General features: G+C 36.0%; 1 long non-coding RNA gene across 1 annotated transcript; it reads right to left on the bottom strand.

The window, feature by feature from the left end:
* Nucleotides 1-1,321: 1,321 nt before the first annotated feature.
* Nucleotides 1,322-7,214, bottom strand: LOC149768982 (uncharacterized). The gene is made up of 3 exons (XR_016419551.1): nucleotides 7,138-7,214; nucleotides 6,105-6,259; nucleotides 1,322-1,513 (listed from the first exon to the last, which is right to left on the bottom strand). It is a non-coding gene; the product is annotated as an uncharacterized LOC149768982 (long non-coding RNA).
* Nucleotides 7,215-18,288: the final 11,074 nt, after the last annotated feature.

The raw sequence follows: 18,288 nt of genomic DNA, 5'->3' as shown, positions 1-18,288 counted from the left end.
AAGAGATTTTCATACATCCCTCCTGTGTACAGGATTAGGAAAGAGCTAGCTGTTTTGGATCACAATATCCATAGTGGCTGAGGTGTAATGAGAAACAAAGAAGGGGAGATAGTGTAAGCTTGTTTCACTACAGGACATTAGAAATAATTATATATATTGATTGTGCATTATGATCCCTGCCTGGAGATCAGACGAATGGAATATTATTCACATGTACAAGTCATGAAAACTTTGTATTAGATACAAGTCATTTTGCAACAATCGGCACACATTTATATTTGTGGTAAGGAATCTTAATATTTTCATGCATACAGATCTTGTAATTAGTATTGTTATCATTCTAGTGGATATTTATTTTGATTTTAGCAATGCAAGTCTAATAATTAGATCCAGTGATATGTATAGCACTTTCCCAGGGGACTGACACACTTTATTAAGGATATATGGGGTTTATGGAATTTCCTCAGGACGTTTGGGGTAGATGCTGTCATCATGATGATTACTAGCTAATACCTGTTCATGAAAACATGTTGCTTTCTGAAGGAATGAGCAAAAATGCATCCTGTCTCACATAGTATTTTGTGGACAGAACAAAAACAACCCTGAACAACTCCTTCTTGGGAACTGATCATGAGGCTCTAATATTGGGTAAAAAGTTAATATGGGTTAGCATGGGGATGCTTGTCACTCATGTTAAGAAAATAAAATTTTCTTTAAAACAGGCATCGATGTTACAACAAAAAAAGTGGCAGATGGTCCGTCTATCCTTGAAAGGAAAAGAAAACATCCCCACATCAGGGAGCTTATAAAGAAAGCCCTCATCTGTCAACTTGAGGGAAAGCAGGGTATGCAGAGGAGAAGAGAACTAAAGGAAGCTGATCCCAGGAGAAATTTGTAGAAACCTGGCACCTCAAGAACCACCATCAACTCTAGTTTTGGTGTGGTGAAGGAGATCTCTCGATTTTAGTTATGTAAAATATGAAATAGTGTCTGATATATGGAGGTGTCAGCTAAGGCAGGTTATACTTTATATAATATCCTGAAATATCAGTAGCTGAAAATAAAATAATGTATAATATTGTATCTGCAGTTGCTGAAAACTTTTTATATTGATTATTTATGATCTTTGTGCCCACATTGTTTATAGGCAGAAATAGACTGGTGTTAAAAAAAAATCTGAAAGCATTATTGTTTGATGCAATATTATGTGCATTTATAAGAAAACAATGAATAAAATCAATTGTATTCATTTATATACAAACTCATACATGCAAGAAAGTGTTTAAGTTTATGCAAGCCTAGAGGGGATGAAGCCAGTATATTATCCATCTGGATATTTGTCATGTCTCTGTCCAGACCCCAGCCTTCCATACTGCCGTAGTATGAACTGCCTATAGGTAGCATGACTGTTGGCACTCATCAAGTCAACTTTATCGTTGAGGACAAGAACATTTCGTCTGTACATCCTGGACAAGGCAAGTACAGCCTCATCAAGGATTAGATCTTGAAAAATCTGAAAAATTATTCCAATTGTAATATGCTATTTCTAAAATGTAAAAAAAAATATATTTTAAGAAATAATAGGAACATGCGCTTATTCAAATATTATTCATCTTCGATCAGCAAATTCCACTGTGAAATACATGTGGATCAAAACTGCACATGGTTTTTATTTTGACATGAACACTGGGAGTTCCATCGCAACTAGAACTGATAGTTCATGTTAAGATGGACAGCTCAAAGTTTTTGGGGAGCATTTCTAGAAGTCAGAGACTCCTGCATTGGGATCAAATAGGAATGGCTGATTGCAGCTTAGATTTGTTTAGTATAGTGAGGTTCCCACATCGAAATCAGGTAATGAAAAGAATCTACTCGATGAGTATCAATTGTAAATTAAAACAAAGTCCTTATCATTTGCATATGTATGCATGTCTATATTTTTGGACGGCTTACAATTTTAAAATTCTTTTACAGTGGTTGCAAAGAAATAACATTTACAACAATCATGTATGTACATCAATTATCAATCTTTGAGAGTCCACCTTGGAAATGGAATTCATTGTAAATGTTGTATTGTAAGAGTAACTATCAAAGTTTTAATTCTATTTGTAAATTGATACAGTATTTTGATTTTATTGGTACAAAGTGCAAGTTGTACATTCATAGGCATGTGCTCCACATATCCTGTATACAGAAAGAAGTTTTCTGTAATGTAGCCAACATACCTGTCAAGTTATTCATACCTTTTGTGATATACATTTTGTACACAAAAAGTTTAAGCTTTGGCAATAACACGCTCAAGGAATATATAAAAGTTATTGAAAGAATTAAAGAAATTTCAAAATTGCCATTGAATCGAGTAAATTTGTTATACAGAAATCATTTGCAGTAATCAAAAGTTCAAAGGTGGAAACATTGAATGCCCAAAAATGTTAGATCAGATATGAAGAAAAAAAAAGTTTCTTCCAAGCCTTCATGTCAGTCTTAATTCTGGATTAGGATTATTAAGTCCTTATGTTTATCATGATATTGCATATATAGTATTATCTTAACATATTTTGAGGCTTTAGAAATAAACATTAAGGCATGCATCATATTCAAAACAGAAGAATAAAAGTGTAGTATTTATTTCACAAGACTTAAATGGCTATATGAATTCTGTACATGTCTAATTTGTAAATAAAACTGCAATCTAGTCAGGTTTAATTGCTGAACTCCAAAGTAAGATTGCATAGGCTTTTTGTTACCATTTTGTATTTTAAAAAAATAAAACTAATAAATGTATTACTTAAGTTGGTTTATTAATTAAATTGAAAAAAGAGCAAGTTGACCTTAATAGTATTGAATGTTTGTATGCCACTAGCGTAGATCACTAATACCTATATATGAAATAATTTTAGCTAATCTACCTTTAGGCCCTCATACAAAGGCGTTTATCTACTTTAAGTGTATCTCTGAAGCCACTGGATATATTGGTTTGGAAGAAGGAAATAGAGTTGGCATTTCTAATGTCAACTAGAATATTGTTCCAGAGTACTGGAAACATTTTTTGAATAATTCTTTATTTGGTTTGGGAATTTTATACTGATTGGTAGACATGGATCACAGTTGTGGAGTATTACCAGGTAGCCTATACTTGAATAGTGATTGTAAATATTCAGGAGCACTATTATTGGATATCATGTACATTAATTTGGCTTTTCTCAACCGAATTCAGTCTTTAATAGGTAATAATTTTAACTTACCAGCTAAAATTTTCCTTGCTTACTTTCTGGATTGATATAGCCTGAATGCACTTGTTTTAAGATGTGCCAGCTTTGCTATGATTTTATCATTTGAATTACTCCACACTGTGTTACAGTAGTCTAAATAGGGTTGTATGTAACTGTTATAAAATAGTTTTCTGTACCTTATCCTACTGAAAAGCCATAAACTTGAATTAACTTTTTTACTGACATGTTCAGTCCATGATAGGTTATCTACCAAAACACCAAGTAGTCTATCATGACAAACCATTTGCAAATTTGTATTCTTCCATGTCAGACATAGTTCATCACTACCAAGATTTGTTCTTTTTTGCCATGTTGAGATAAGTAATATTTTAGTTCTTCCAGTATTTACCACTATGCCATTGCATGTGCACCAGTTGTCCAGTTTGTTTAGGGCATCCTGTAAATAAATTTATAGTTTGTGCTTTGTGTTTTGGATGTCTGACAATGTTGTGTCATCTGCATAGAGATCTGTAGATGAAATTGAGTCCCTTAGTAAAAATGTGGTAGGCCATTAATAAATAGTATCAATAGTAATGGACCTAAAATTGAACCTTGTGGTACTCCATATCTAATTGTTCCAGGTTCCGACAGAACATTATTTATATAAACATGTTGTGTTCTCTCACTTAAGTTTGAAGTAAACCATCTAATTGTGCTTTCATCACATTGGTTGATTTTCAGTTTCTTAAAAGAATTTCATGTACACCAACCCATAAACTTTCCTGAAATCTACAAATAGAGATCCTATTATTCAACTTTGATCAAGTGGTTGAAGCCATGTATCAGTTAGAGAGATCAAGTCAGTCTCACATGAATGTTTCTGTCTAAAGCCTGATTGAATAGGGTGTAACAGCAACTGTTTCGTTAAATATGATATGATCGAGTCATGGACATGTTTTTCAATTAATTTTGACAAGTTTTGGTTGTATTGAAATTGGCTGGTAGTTATCAGCATCATTCTTAGAACCAGATTTGTGCATAGGCATTACTTTTGCAGTTTTCCATATTTTGGGGACAGATGAGGTTGCAATATTTAAACTGATTATGAATGTTATGCTATCTGAAATAGCTGAGACAGAAGTTTTAATGAGTGGTGGACCAATCTGATCAAGTCCTGTAGCTTTCTTGATATCAAGTTTACTGAGACATATTTTAGCAGTTTTTTATACCTGTGGGATAGAGAAACATAACTCCTTAGGGATTTTTCAGTTCATTATAGTTGTTTTCTATCACTGGTTCTTTTAACTTAGTGGTAACGTTAGTGAAAAAAAAATCACTCAAAACATTTGCAAGGTCAGTGTCATCAGTGACTTTTGCGTCATTTAGCAGAAGTGAGTGATTTTTATTTGTCTGATCTTTGTGTGTTACCCCAATGAGTTTACTGAAGACTTTCCGAATGGAGTTTGTGTTGCTCTTTGTGTTTTCAAGCATTGATTGATAAAAAGTTTTTTTATAGCCTTTTCAATCATACTTGTTATGTTATTTCCCCATACTTGATATTGTGCATGGTTTCCCATAGCCTTCAATTGGTCTCGTGTCTTCATAGTATCTAGAATTTCAGTAGTAAATCAGTTAGGTTGGATTTCATACTTTACTCAATGTACTTTTAGTGGTGCATGCTTAGAGACTACATTCATAAATCAATCCACACTTTTAGAGCTTCACATATGTCATCAAAAGTTTGGATAATATTCCATGGAACTTTATATAGGTCATCTTGAAATTGTCATTTACTTCAATTTTGGAAAGATCTGTAAGTGACAGTTTTGTGTGTATGTTTCCTATTTCTGTTGCATTTAACCTTTATTGTCAAAAAAGTAGGATAGTGGTCACTAAGACCAACATTTGGTACATTAACATAAGCCACATTGTTTGGTAGGTTGGTATAAATGTGATCAATAAGAGTGCTTCATATTTCTGTTACACTTGTGGGCTCATTTACCAGCTGGACTAGGCCTAATGATTCAAAAAATTCCATCCAGTTACTCCTTATTTGAGTATTGAGTAGGTCCTTATTTACACTGCTGAGCATATATGTTGCTTTCTCCTGTGCATGAACATTTTCTATTTGTTTCAAAGAGTTATCATTCCAGATTGCTTTGGAGGAAGGTGACCTATAAATGAAACCAACTAGGAATGATTCTGCATTATTCTGAGAAATTTCCACCCAAATACTCTCAATTTCATGTGACCCCAAGTCAGGTCGCCTTTCTGCATTTACATCTTGTAATGTATACAAGACCCCCCCCCCCTGCTGTCTCGCTGTCCCTGCATAATGGTTTATTGTAGCCTTGACAGTGAAATAGATTATCATTGTGGCTAGCATTTAATTTGGTTTCAGCGAGTCCTAAAACATGCATATTATTTTCCTTGGAAGACAACATTAACTTAATCTGTTCTATTTTTTCCACTATACCTTGTACATTTAAGTGACCCATGTTAAAACCTTTTGTATTAAGTTTCATATCAATTATATGTATTTCATCATGCAATGGGGTACTCTGTGAGATCGTCTCCATAATACTGTTACCATTTTGGTATTATATAAGGTGGCATATAAATGAGGTGGCCTCTGTATTTTCTATGGTATCTGTGCATAGTCTTCCTTTATCAAATCATATTGGGGTGGGGTGTTGAGTAGCAACAAAAAGTAAAGCAGTTTAAACATACATTGTTTGGTAAAATAACTAATCCTTTAATACAAGTATGCATTTTCTAAGTTGTGCAAAACACTACTGACATAGATATTAGAGTCTTTGCCAAGTTACTTAGTACCAAACATTTTTCAATATCTATCAATACTTGTTTTGCAAGATATAAATAAACAATTACCCCCATTCTTGTCTGCCTTGTCTGAACTATGTGTAGAGATTGGTCAGCTCAGTTTTTAGGCTGCACAGCATGTCTTCCTCCTCTCTTCCATCTGGTTTTTCAACTTCTTGCTCCACGCCTCATCCTTCCTCTCCCTCTTCCTCTTAAAGGTCACTCTAGAATTGAGCTTGAAAGTGAGCTGATTTAAGTCTATCTAATGAATTTTAATATGTAAATGTATTTCAAAATTTGACAACTAATATATTCATGATTACTTATCAAACTTATAGGAATATAGTGCTAACTTTGGATCAGAAATTAATACATAACAGGTTGTGATTTGATGGGAGTTTTTTGGGCTGGATCAGGTCAAGTGTTGGGTGGGGTGGGGATCCAAAATTTAAAAAGGGCCCCTACTTTCCTCGAATGGGCACCAAAGCAAAGTTTATGTGTCTATTTACTCAGTGTGCACAATACCCAATAAACATGTGCAAGAATAAAGCTGTGGTCAAACTTCAGCTGACAAGTTGCTGTACTTTTGTGTGTGTACTTTTTTATGATGTGGCCCCGAGTTTTGAACCCGGATTCCATATTCTAGTCGCAGATTTAAAAAAAAAAAAGCTAATTTAAAACCTTGTGTATGTAAAGTATTAACTTGGAGAAGCACACAAATTCTTTTCCGCTTTGTTTGAAACGTCAGAAAAATGGGTGTTAGGGGTCCACTGGTGACAATCTGGTTAGAATTTATAAATTGATTAATGAAATTACTCAATTTTGAGCATTTTTAAATATCCCTGATGCTTTTCATTTATAAAATTGAGTGGTGGGGACGTGAGGGAGTACGAATTCTACTGGGCAAGAAATAGTGAGTACCTGTGGGTTTTTGCAATACTGTACAGAGCACGTCGATTTAAATTATTCTCGTACCGCAAAAACTTTGAAATATAACTATAAAAGTAGTTCTACATACATTTCATTGTTTCCTCTGAAAATTAAAATTAGAAAGGAAAAGGATAAGAAGAAAAGAACGAGATCAGAAGAAGATCGTACTCACCGTTGTTGACAAGTTGGACGGTCTCGTAGCGTGGTTGTGTTTTACGTCATCATCTTCAGTGTTTACAATGTGGCCTATAATTATGCAAATTTCGGTCACCGGTATTATGTGTGTTATTCATTCGGGATCTGCCGATCAGTGCCGAACGGGATTTCAACATGGAGACGATAGATTCGTTACTCTACGTACGAAGATTTCAGAGAGCTCGTATTTCATAACGAGAACCCCTACGTACTTGATATTACCCCAAAAATGCCTTTTAAATAGTATTTAATAAGTTGATATACATAAATGTCCCAACATTTTTGCAAGAAAATTCACCCTCAGCTGCACTATTGTGCCTTTAAGACAACGCCAAATATGACGTGTTCTTTAGCTCTTGCGTTTGGCCAGAATCTCAAAGCGAGGCTTCGTAGTCTCTTACAGATTATTGTCTAGGTCTATGTACATTATTACGTAAGTACTTCTGCAAGATCAGCACATTTGCCCTCCATAAGAATTTTTGGAATCTGTCTAGTTCGCTATTTTTATAACCTGATGAATGTACTCTCTTTCTGCTGAGTCTGAGATACAAGTAATGTTTTGTATAAGACGGTTCGTATTTGATCATAATAGCGTAATCATTGTTGAATAGTAGTATATAATTGTAACACGAATAAATGGATTAAATCTCAATATATTTTAGTAGAGGATTACTTTCAGTATGATTTATCAATTTACTTCTAATACAATTTAATCAAAACTTACTCTTAACACAATTTAGAGGAATTTTCAATCTTGTTACTTGTACTGAAAAATTCTGTCCTAATATAGCTAACCTCTACGTATTTTTCGTCGCGGCGTCTTCGTCGGATGTTGGATCTCTTAAAACCACTATTTTATTTCCGTTCATGTTCAGTTCACTTGTCATTGTGTCACCGGTATTCTTCAAAAGATCGGCGACCCTTCATGCAATTTCATCTTTGATGGTTGTAAACGATATACTTGAATCTCTGATTCTACCACCGTCAGTAAACACAGGGATGTTATCCGTGACCGCACCGAGTACTCGTCAAACTATATCATTCCATTTGATATTGCTCGGTTTTAAAACACCGTATCTGTCCTGAAAAACATCATCTCCGTCAACTCGAGCCACGTTTATGAGATCATTAAGATCCTCTTTTGTCACGTAATTTGACAAATCTATGTCAGATTTTGTTTTGTTGTTGCTCGCAGTAATACCACTGCGGTATCTTCCGTAAATATCTACCACTATTTCCTTTCTCCGTTTTTTCAAATGGGGATCTAAATCAATGATTTTTCAAACTGATGACTTGTATAATTGTGCACAACTTTGTAAGGTGGTAATGTTGATTTTGATACAGACTTGAGAACAGCAATTGCTTCACGGCCGCATATTGGCGGATCGGTTAATATTTGTGTTGGTAGCGTTGAGTACCAAACTTTTGCGTGAACGGGTGTGACATACTTGATAAATTGCAGCGGTGGAGCTAACCCATACGAATCAAAATAAACAATTCCACGAGGGTCAATTGCGTATGATACCCAATGAGTTCCAGGTCCAGTGCTGTTATCGAGATTAATAATACAGGTTTCAATATTGTTTGGATGTATTGGTAATTGATCTCACATAAAAACACATTTCAAACCCTTTCTACGATTTCCAGGAAGGCTTATTTATTGAAATAGAGAGTGAGTCAATTAGAGGCTGTTCACCCTCTCTGCTGCTTGTACTCCTCTTCTTTGTTGTTTATTGCCACAGTTATTTTGGAATTTTACATTGTATATTTTGTATATTTTGCCTATTTTTTGTGCGTGCGTGTGTGTGTGTTGTGTGTCAGCAATTGATCTGAGGTAATATATGTGTAATTACATGTGTGGTGTGTTGTAAAATTATGGTTTTGGTGTATCTTTATTTTTTGTTCCGCCTTGTGCGGAGGGTCCTGGTGGCTATGCTTGGGTCACCTTATTGTTCTTAATTTTTGAGAGTTGAATTATAGTATTATGGTGTTGTGTTCAGACCTTGGTTAATACATATGTTGTTATAATTAGTTTGTTAGCCGCATGCATCAGAGGTGGAGGTGGGAAAAGTGTAAATATGTTATGGGATTAAGCTGGAGGATGAGGAAGTGGGAAAATATTTTCTTTTTTGGAATCCCTTTAATTATTATTTATTGTTTATTATTTATTGAGAATACAGGACCCTTTGTTGAATACTCAGTTCCCTATGGACTTATCAAAGTTGCCTGTTCTCTTTGGTTAATACCTATTTTATAATCTTATTGTTTATTATTTATTGAGAATACAGGCCCCTTTGCTGAATACTCAGGTCCCAAAGGGACTTATCAAAGGTGCATTTTCTCTTTGGTTAATACCTAGTGTATGACCTCTCCGACCGAACAAGGTTTGCTCTTTAGCTAGCAGCCTTCTGTTTCAAACTGCTGCTTTAACTCCAGGGTTCAAAGCTTGTTATATTTGTCAATTCTTTAAAATATAATAATATGTTTTTGTATGTGAGTTCAATGTTGTTATTTCGTTTGGTGTCTAGGACGTCTGGGTATGTGCAGGGGGATCCAATATTTGTTGGTATGTTTGAAGTTCCATTCTGTGGGCGTGGTATCTAGGACATTTGTTGAAGACGTGTTCCAGAGTTTCTATTGTGGTGCAGTGAGGGCAATGGGTATTGTTGTTTAGTCCATTATTTATATGTTCCCAAAGCTTCCCTTGAGCAGGGTTTTTCCTGTTCTTTTTCTATTTATAATTTTAATGTTCGAGTTTTGTAGATTATTTGGTAATATGATATTCCTAGTAACATTTTTCTGCCATCGGTATAGATGTCTTCCTTTGGAGATGTTGTCCCATAGTTGTTGCCATTTGTTGTTAATTTTTTTTAGTTATTTGACTATAGATTTCTTGCACACTATACTGTATGGGCATGATTATGTTATTCATGAGGCTGGATTTTGCACTTAGATCTGCTTTATCATTCTCTTGTATGTTGATGTGTGACGGTACCCAGAGGAAATCAAGTTTTTGTTGTTTGGTTTCTATTTCCTGATAGTTTGTAGTGGCTTTTCCATTAGATTTTCTTGCTTTTAGATGTACTGGATCCTAATGATTTAAATACACTTAGAGAGTCGGTGATGATAACAAATTGTTGTGTAGTTTTAGTTGCTATCGATTTGAGTGTCTCGTTTATTGCCCAGAATTCAGCCGTATAGATTGAGCAATCATTTGAGAGTCTATCCTGTAATTCAATGTTGTACTCCGGGATGACCGTTCTGTTTAACCCTTTTGATTTGGATCCATCTGTATATATTTTGACTTGTGTTGGGTACGTTTCCGAGATAATCTTTTGTACTTTCGTTAAGATTCCTATTGGGTTATGAAGTTTGGTTCCATGCTTTTGTGCAGATATGTTGATGTTTGGGGTGTTATTTTTCCATGGGGTGGTATCAGTTAGTTGGTGTTGTTCTGCTTGTATCCCTATTTGACCTAGTTCAGCACAGAGTGTGTGGACCATTTTATGTGCGGGGTGGTGGTTCGAGACAAGTTTTGTCCTAAATGTTTTTTTTTTGTATTTATTAATTATAATTCTCGTTGGGTTGCTTTCCTTGTAGATTGAATTCCTGATGACGTATCTGATAATTTGTTCTTCTTGCCTCAGGTGTAGGGGTAGGTCCCTTGTTAGGATCTGTAATTCTTCTATTGAGATGCTGGGCAGCGTGCCTTTACAAAGCCTTAGTGGTTTGTATTGGATATTGTCCAATTTTAGGAGTAGGTTGGTATTTGCAGACGTATATATTTGGCAGCCATTATCCAATTGGGCCCTAATTAGTGACCTGTATAGCCTTATCATGGATTGTTTATCTGCTCCCCATGTTGTTCCCCATATGTTTCATTTAGCAGGTTGAGGTCCTGGCTACATGTTTTAATGAGATTAGTTAAGTGCAGTTTCCGTGTGAGGTGTTCGTCTAACAGCATACCTAAAAAGTGGGAAATACGGCCACCTGGAGGAAACAAAAATGGAAGGAACAAACTTCCGTATTGCTACAATTAACACTAATGGATTTGATAAAGTTAAAATTGATAAATTAATTAATTTAACTGAGTATGATGTCATCCTTATATAGGAGACTCATAATAACTTTTCTAAAGAACTTGTTGCTATGATAGAAGATAAAATTAATGTAATTGTGATTTTAAACAACTATAAACAGGATGATATACGAACAGGAGTAGCTACTATTATTAAAAATAAAAGGGTTTGAACTGGGAAAGAATAGAGGAAGGCGAAAATTTAAGGGGAAGAATAATACATATAGTATTAAACAAATTACATATAATTAACGTATACTGTCCAGCAACTAGATACAAGAGACATGAGTTTGTTGAAAATCTAAGTAAACATATTAATGACTATACAATGGAACACTCAGTTCTGGGGTGGGGGGATTTTAACCCCGTCAAAAATTTAATCTAAATAAATTTTTGATCTAAATTCTATCATAAAATAAAACAAACAACATATGTGTGGGGGTAACACTTACACATAAAACACCTTTTATTTGTTTGGGATAAGTGGGGGGGGGGGCATCTGTCTGGTGCCCCCTCCCCCACCAAAAAAACAAAATTGGGTAAATTGGGTGTTTCTAACGAAGGTTATTGTGGTGTTTTGTAGGTATAGTTTGGGGTATGTTATTTTGCGTTTGTTTGGTGGGGAGAAAAGCATTCCTACTGTTTTATTATTTGATATTTTGAAGTCCAAATTGTCTGCCCATGTGCCAATCGCATTTAGGGTCTGCTGCATTTGGCTAATAATGTTCTGGCTGTTTGGATTACCCGCTTTGCAGATTCCACTATCATCAGCGGATTGTGATAGATATATCTGTTTGGTGTCAACACACCTGCTGAGTTCATTAATCATGATGTTAAATAGGATGGGGCTAATCACACTTCACTGTGGTGATCCATTGTGTAGTGTGTATGTTTCAGAGTGTGCATCCCCTGCTCTAGTTTTAACTTGACTCCCAGTTAGAAAATTGGAGATCCAGCGATGCGTGCGCCCTGTAATACCATACTGATTGAGTTTAGAGATAAGGCCTTTGGTCCATACCAGGTCAAATGTCTTTTATAGGTCCAAAAGGATCGCAATGAGATGTCTATCCTTTTTCCGGTTTGCATTGAAGGCAAGTTTAAAGCTAGCCTCTAGTCGGACAAGCTGATCTATGGTGGATCGTCTAGGTCTAAATCCGGTTTGGTTCTCGGAGATAAGTAAATGTTGTTCTAGAATCTAGATGATGTTTGAGCCGATTATTTATCATGGTCTCCTTGATTTTACGTATGGTGTCGGTCAGGGAGATTGGTCGGTATGAACTGATATTTCTGGGATCTTTTCTGGGTTTGAGTATGGCAATGACTACGGCTTGTTTCCATGATGTTGGTATGTTTCCAGTTTGCCATATCAGGTTAATTAGATTGAGTATTATTTCATCCATGCTAGGGGGTATATTTTTTGTAGATATCATAACCTAGTTGGTCTTCCCCTGGTGATGTGGATTTTTTGTTGCTTCGTGTTTTTCTCCATTCATTTAGGTTAAATAGTTCGTTTATTGGTATGCCATTAATGTTTAGTTGATCTTTGAATAGATGAGGGAATTCATTCTCTAGGTTGTATGACATTGTTGTATAAATTATTTAGAATGGTTGTTGTTACTGCTGGAGTTGGCAAAATGTTGTGCAAGTTGTTCAGCTTTTTCTTTATTATTGTCAGCTCCAGATATTTTTGGTGATGATATTGGGATTGTTCCTTTCATTGCCTTGATATTTCCCCCACACTTGATTAGAGCTGTATATGTGGTTAAGTGCGGAACAGTATTTACGCCACGAGTTGGTTTTTGCCTCTTTAATGATGGTCCTAATTATGACCTCTTTGTGTTTGTAATCCAAAAAATCAGATGCTATTCTTGTATGTTTGAATCGGTTTAGGGCTTTCTCTTTTTCCTTGATTGGTACACGGCATTCCTCTGTCCACCATGGTATTTTGTGTATATTGCCATTTGTTTTAGGTATGTTGTTTCATGCTGCTTTATTGATTGCATGAGTTATGTCATTATAAAACTGGTTGGTGTCATTGTTTTGTAGGTCTGCCAATTGTATTTTTGCTAGTGCGCGGTGAAATGAGGTCCAATCAGCTTTTTGTGTTTTCCATTTCGGTGTGCATTTTACTTGTTATTTTACATTTTGTGCATATATTGTAATACATATTTGGAAGTGATCACTGCCGAGCGTGTTTTGTTGTAGTACTTCCTATGTGCTGATAAGAGCTATGCTGGGTGTAGCAATTGTCAAGTCCATTGGAGTTAATTTACCGGTGCCTGGATCCATTCTGGTAGGAGCACCAGTGTTTAAAATTACTAGTTGATGTTCCAGGACATATTTTTCTAGTTTCTCCCTCAAGTATCCACATGGTCACATGTATATTCCTAACATTCTTAACCACCTATATATGCCTGGACTTGTCTGTGGGATATCCACAAATAAAGTACAGATTTCTGGTCACGCTGCAAGTGTATATGTATTTTGGAAAATGGAAAAATTGGATATACAATTTTCTCGTGACACTTATTAAGTGAATAGTCTGTGCAAGTGTCAAAACTCAAAGTCATATAACTTTTGTATTTTGTACAGCTTGTAAAGATTTCCACTATAGAAAATGTGAAGTATCACAAGTTATTATCACAAACAGAAGTGGACCATAGGGGCTTGCAAGAAAAAAAAAAACCAGACAGTTTGTGTAATCAAGAGTGCTAGAGACGGTACTGTGCCGTTATGACACATACGTACTCCAGAAAGTCACGCTACTCGACTACGATGTCTCAATGTCTGTCACTTTACTTTGTCGTTGAGCACGATGTCTACCAACCCTGATTTAACACACGTTTTTCTTCATTTCATATTTTAAAAAACTAAACCCATTTTTAAAAGAATTACCCTTTTACGACAGCAGCTTCGATGTCTCCTCCTGCTCTTACCACTCTTGCTGCACCTACAAAGTTGATCTTTCCTAATCCCAAATTATGAGACAGAGCAAGTAAGTTGTGAAGTTTAGCGGATGTTTCTAAACAACAACTGTCAAGCCTCTATGTTCCAGTTCTGTTTCTCATATTTTCACTTAGTAAACCAATATAAATACTTTGGGAAGGTCTCTGGTTCACAAATAAATACATCAACAACAAACATTGTAATGATCGGTAAATGGAATCAAAACTCAACAGGACTCCACAATGAACAAATAAGACAACAAGTTAAAGCCCTTGGAATAACACTAGGGAAAGACTGCAAAATACAAAATTTCTTACAAATTACGAAAAAAATTAGAACATCATGCAGAAATCTTGGCAGACAGAAACCTGAGCTTCGCTAAAAAAATTCAAATTGCCAAAACGTAATCTATATAACTCATTATGGTTTGACTTTAACATAATATAAATTGTTATGGAAAAAAATACACGAACTTGCCAACCACACCCTACAACAACAAAAAATCAGAACTCGGCAGACAAGGTCTACCTGACCTCTTACATAAACAACATACTAATATTATACATAGATTAAACGGCCTCACAATAAACCCTACCTACTATTGGCAGGGTATATATATATATATATATATATATATATATATATATATATATATATATATATATATATTGGTTTGGAAAATTATTAACTAATAGACCTGAAATTCATAGAAATGCAAACCTCAAAGGACTACCCTGACCCCCCCCCCAAGTGTGCGTATAAAATTACGGAAACTATAACTAAATACCAGCCAAATAGAGAAATATGGCAGATATTGAACAAAGAAGAAATAGAGAAACAAATTTTTACCTCGACTACTCCTAAACTGAAAAAACATTGAAACCAAAAATAAAAGAAATAGGCTGGGATATTACTGGAAAAAAATGTAAAGGGATAAAAGACCCAAGTAAATAGACCAATATTTACCTATACTTACATAACGTATGGTGTACGTGAGAAATAGCTTATCATAGCAATATTATACCACACCTACCAAAATGTATATTTTGACAATCCGGAGCAGACAGCAAATCCCATATAATAATAGACTGTAATTTCTTTACCACACAAAGACAAATATTAATAAATAACATAATTAGGAAATATGGAAATTTTAACCCTAACAATCTACTTTATACAGATGGAATTAATGACAAACAAATATACAGTGACACAATTAACTTTATCGATACAGCCATGGAAAGAAAAATAAAACAAATGGGCCTTGGAATTATAAAATTAACTATACTTCATTATAATCACACTCTAATCTCTGGAAAGCCTCGAAAAGGCTAGTTCAGAAACACAAGAGCTGTCTGGATAGCGAAATGGCTAGTGTATAAACACCAGACTCACATCCATATAGTGCGGGGTCCAGTAGGGACTCCACTGCGGACCTCTCCACTATCTAAAGCTAGTTGAAAACAAAACAATAATCTGGTTTAATCTTCAAAACATTTAAATAAAAATTTCCAGTAATCTCATACACTACAAAACTATAATAGTAGACAAAAAAGATTAAACTATCTTAAACAAAATTAATAATCATTTTAATAATGGCGGGCCCAGGATGGAGATGTCATACTTTGACACCTTAAAAGGACTCTTTCCGTGGACTCTCCATTATATAATTTACACTTTTCAGACTCAAAATATACCAAATTCAGTATAATACATACAAGTTTATAACTCAAAACAATTATGCAACAAAAATTGATAATTTCATACATCATTTGGAAATAAATGACATTAAAAGGAAAATAATATAATGTCGGGTCTCAGACAGATATGTCATACGTTGACACCTCAAAAGGACTCTGTCTGAGAACCCTCCATTATACAACTACAATTCAAAATGATATATTAAAACTAAAACGAATAGTTCTCATCACAAAATATACAAAAGTTCACCACTAATGAAGACTGTGCCTTTGCACGAATGACAGTATCTTAGTATACATCCACCGACATCCCCTTGCATTAAGATTCACACCATCAACATCACACTGACGAAAATATCTTAGTGTACATCTACCGACATCCCCTTGCATTAAGATGCACACCATCAACATCACACTGACGAATACATCCACCGACTGCCCCTTGCATTAAGATGCACACCATCAACATCACACTGACGAAAATATCTTAGTGTAGATCCACCGACATCCCCTTGCATTAAGATGCACACCATCAACATCACACGGACGAAAATATCTTAGTATACATCCACCGACATCCCCTTGCATTAAGATGCACACCATCAGCATCACACTGACGAATACATCCACCGACTGCCCCTTGCATTAAGTGCACACCATCAACATCACACTGACGAAAATATCTTAGTGTAGATCCACCGACATCCCCTTGCATTAAGATGCACACCATCAACATCACACGGACGAAAATATCTTAGTATACATCCACCGACATCCCCTTGCATTAAGATGCACACCATCAACATCACACTGATGAATACATCCACCGACTGCCCCTTGCATTAAGTGCACACCATCAACATCACACTGACGAAAATACCTTAGTGTACATCCACCGACTGCCCCTTGCATTAAGTGCACACCATCAACATCACACTGACGAATACATCCACCGACTACCCCTTGCATTAAGATGCACACCATCAACATCACACGAACGGCGATATGTTAGTGTACATCCACCGACATCCCCTTGCATTAAGATGCACACCATCATCATCACACTGACGAATACATCCACCGACTGCCCCTTGCATTAAGATGCACACCATCAACATCACACGAATGGCGATATCTTAGTGTACATCCACCGACATCCCCGTGCATTAAGATGCACACCATCAACATCACACAAATGACAATATCTTAGTGTACATCCACCGACATCCCCTTGCATTAAGATGCACACCATCGACATCACACGAATGACGATATCTTAGTGTACATCCACCGACACCCCCGTGTATTAAGATGCACTCCATCAACATCACACGAATGACAATATCTTAGTGTACATCCACCGACATCCCCTTGCATTAAGATGCACACCATCAACATCACACTGGCGAAAATATCTTAGTAAACATCCACCGACATCCCCTTGCATTAAGATGCACACCATCAACATCACACGAATGGCGATATCTTAGTGTACATCCACCGACACCCCTGTGCATTAAGATGCACACCATCAACATCACACAAATGACAATATGTTAGTGTACATAGACCGACATCCCCTTGCATTAAGATCCACACCATCAACATCACGCGAATGACAATATCTTAGTGTATATCCACCGACATCCCCTTGCATTAAGATCCACACCATCAACGTCACACGAATGACAATATCTTAGTGTACATCCACCGTCACCCCCGTGCATTAAGATGCACACCATCAACATCACGCTGACGACAATATCGTAGTGTACATACACCGACTGCCACTTGCATTAAGATATACACCATCAACATCACACTGACGACGATATCTTAGTGTACATACACCGACTGCCCATGCATTAAGATGCACACCATCTACATCAATGTGTACAGCCCTCTAAATCCCTCAGATGAACAAGACACAATGCTTGAACTCCCTGCTAGAACCATTGACAGCTCCAAGTTCGCCTGCCGTGCTCGTCGGGCTATATTGAGATCGTGACATCCCTCGTGGTAAATAGCGGGGCAACATAGACCTAACAAAGAGCAGCCGCACTCCCTGTTCCAAATATAGACGGCATAACTGCAAAATTTACATTAGGCTCCAATGTTCCAACGTCATTCTCGTCTATCGTCAGAAAAATCATATCTGGCAACGGATCCATTTGAACGGATTGTAAAATAAAATTCTCAACACAAACTCCTGAGCGCCCCTCCATCGTCACAATTAAATCTCGTGGCTGCTGACATACCCGTGGTAACCAAGCAAGCCTCATAAGCCGCACAACAAAGCTATGTCCTATGATAAGCAAATGCATCTTGACTCGTCCAAGGCTAAATTGAAAATGAACTACAGATCATTATTTTTACACAATTTTTCACCCTAATCCCAACCAAT

This window comes from Sinohyriopsis cumingii, unplaced genomic scaffold (genome assembly GCF_028554795.1).
Source record: "Sinohyriopsis cumingii isolate HCF-2022 unplaced genomic scaffold, ASM2855479v2 utg005093l, whole genome shotgun sequence".
Classification (NCBI taxonomy): Eukaryota; Metazoa; Mollusca; class Bivalvia; order Unionida; family Unionidae; genus Sinohyriopsis; species Sinohyriopsis cumingii.
The sequence above is the reverse complement of the archived record's forward strand: the minus strand, read 5'-3'. Positions and strand labels throughout refer to the sequence as shown.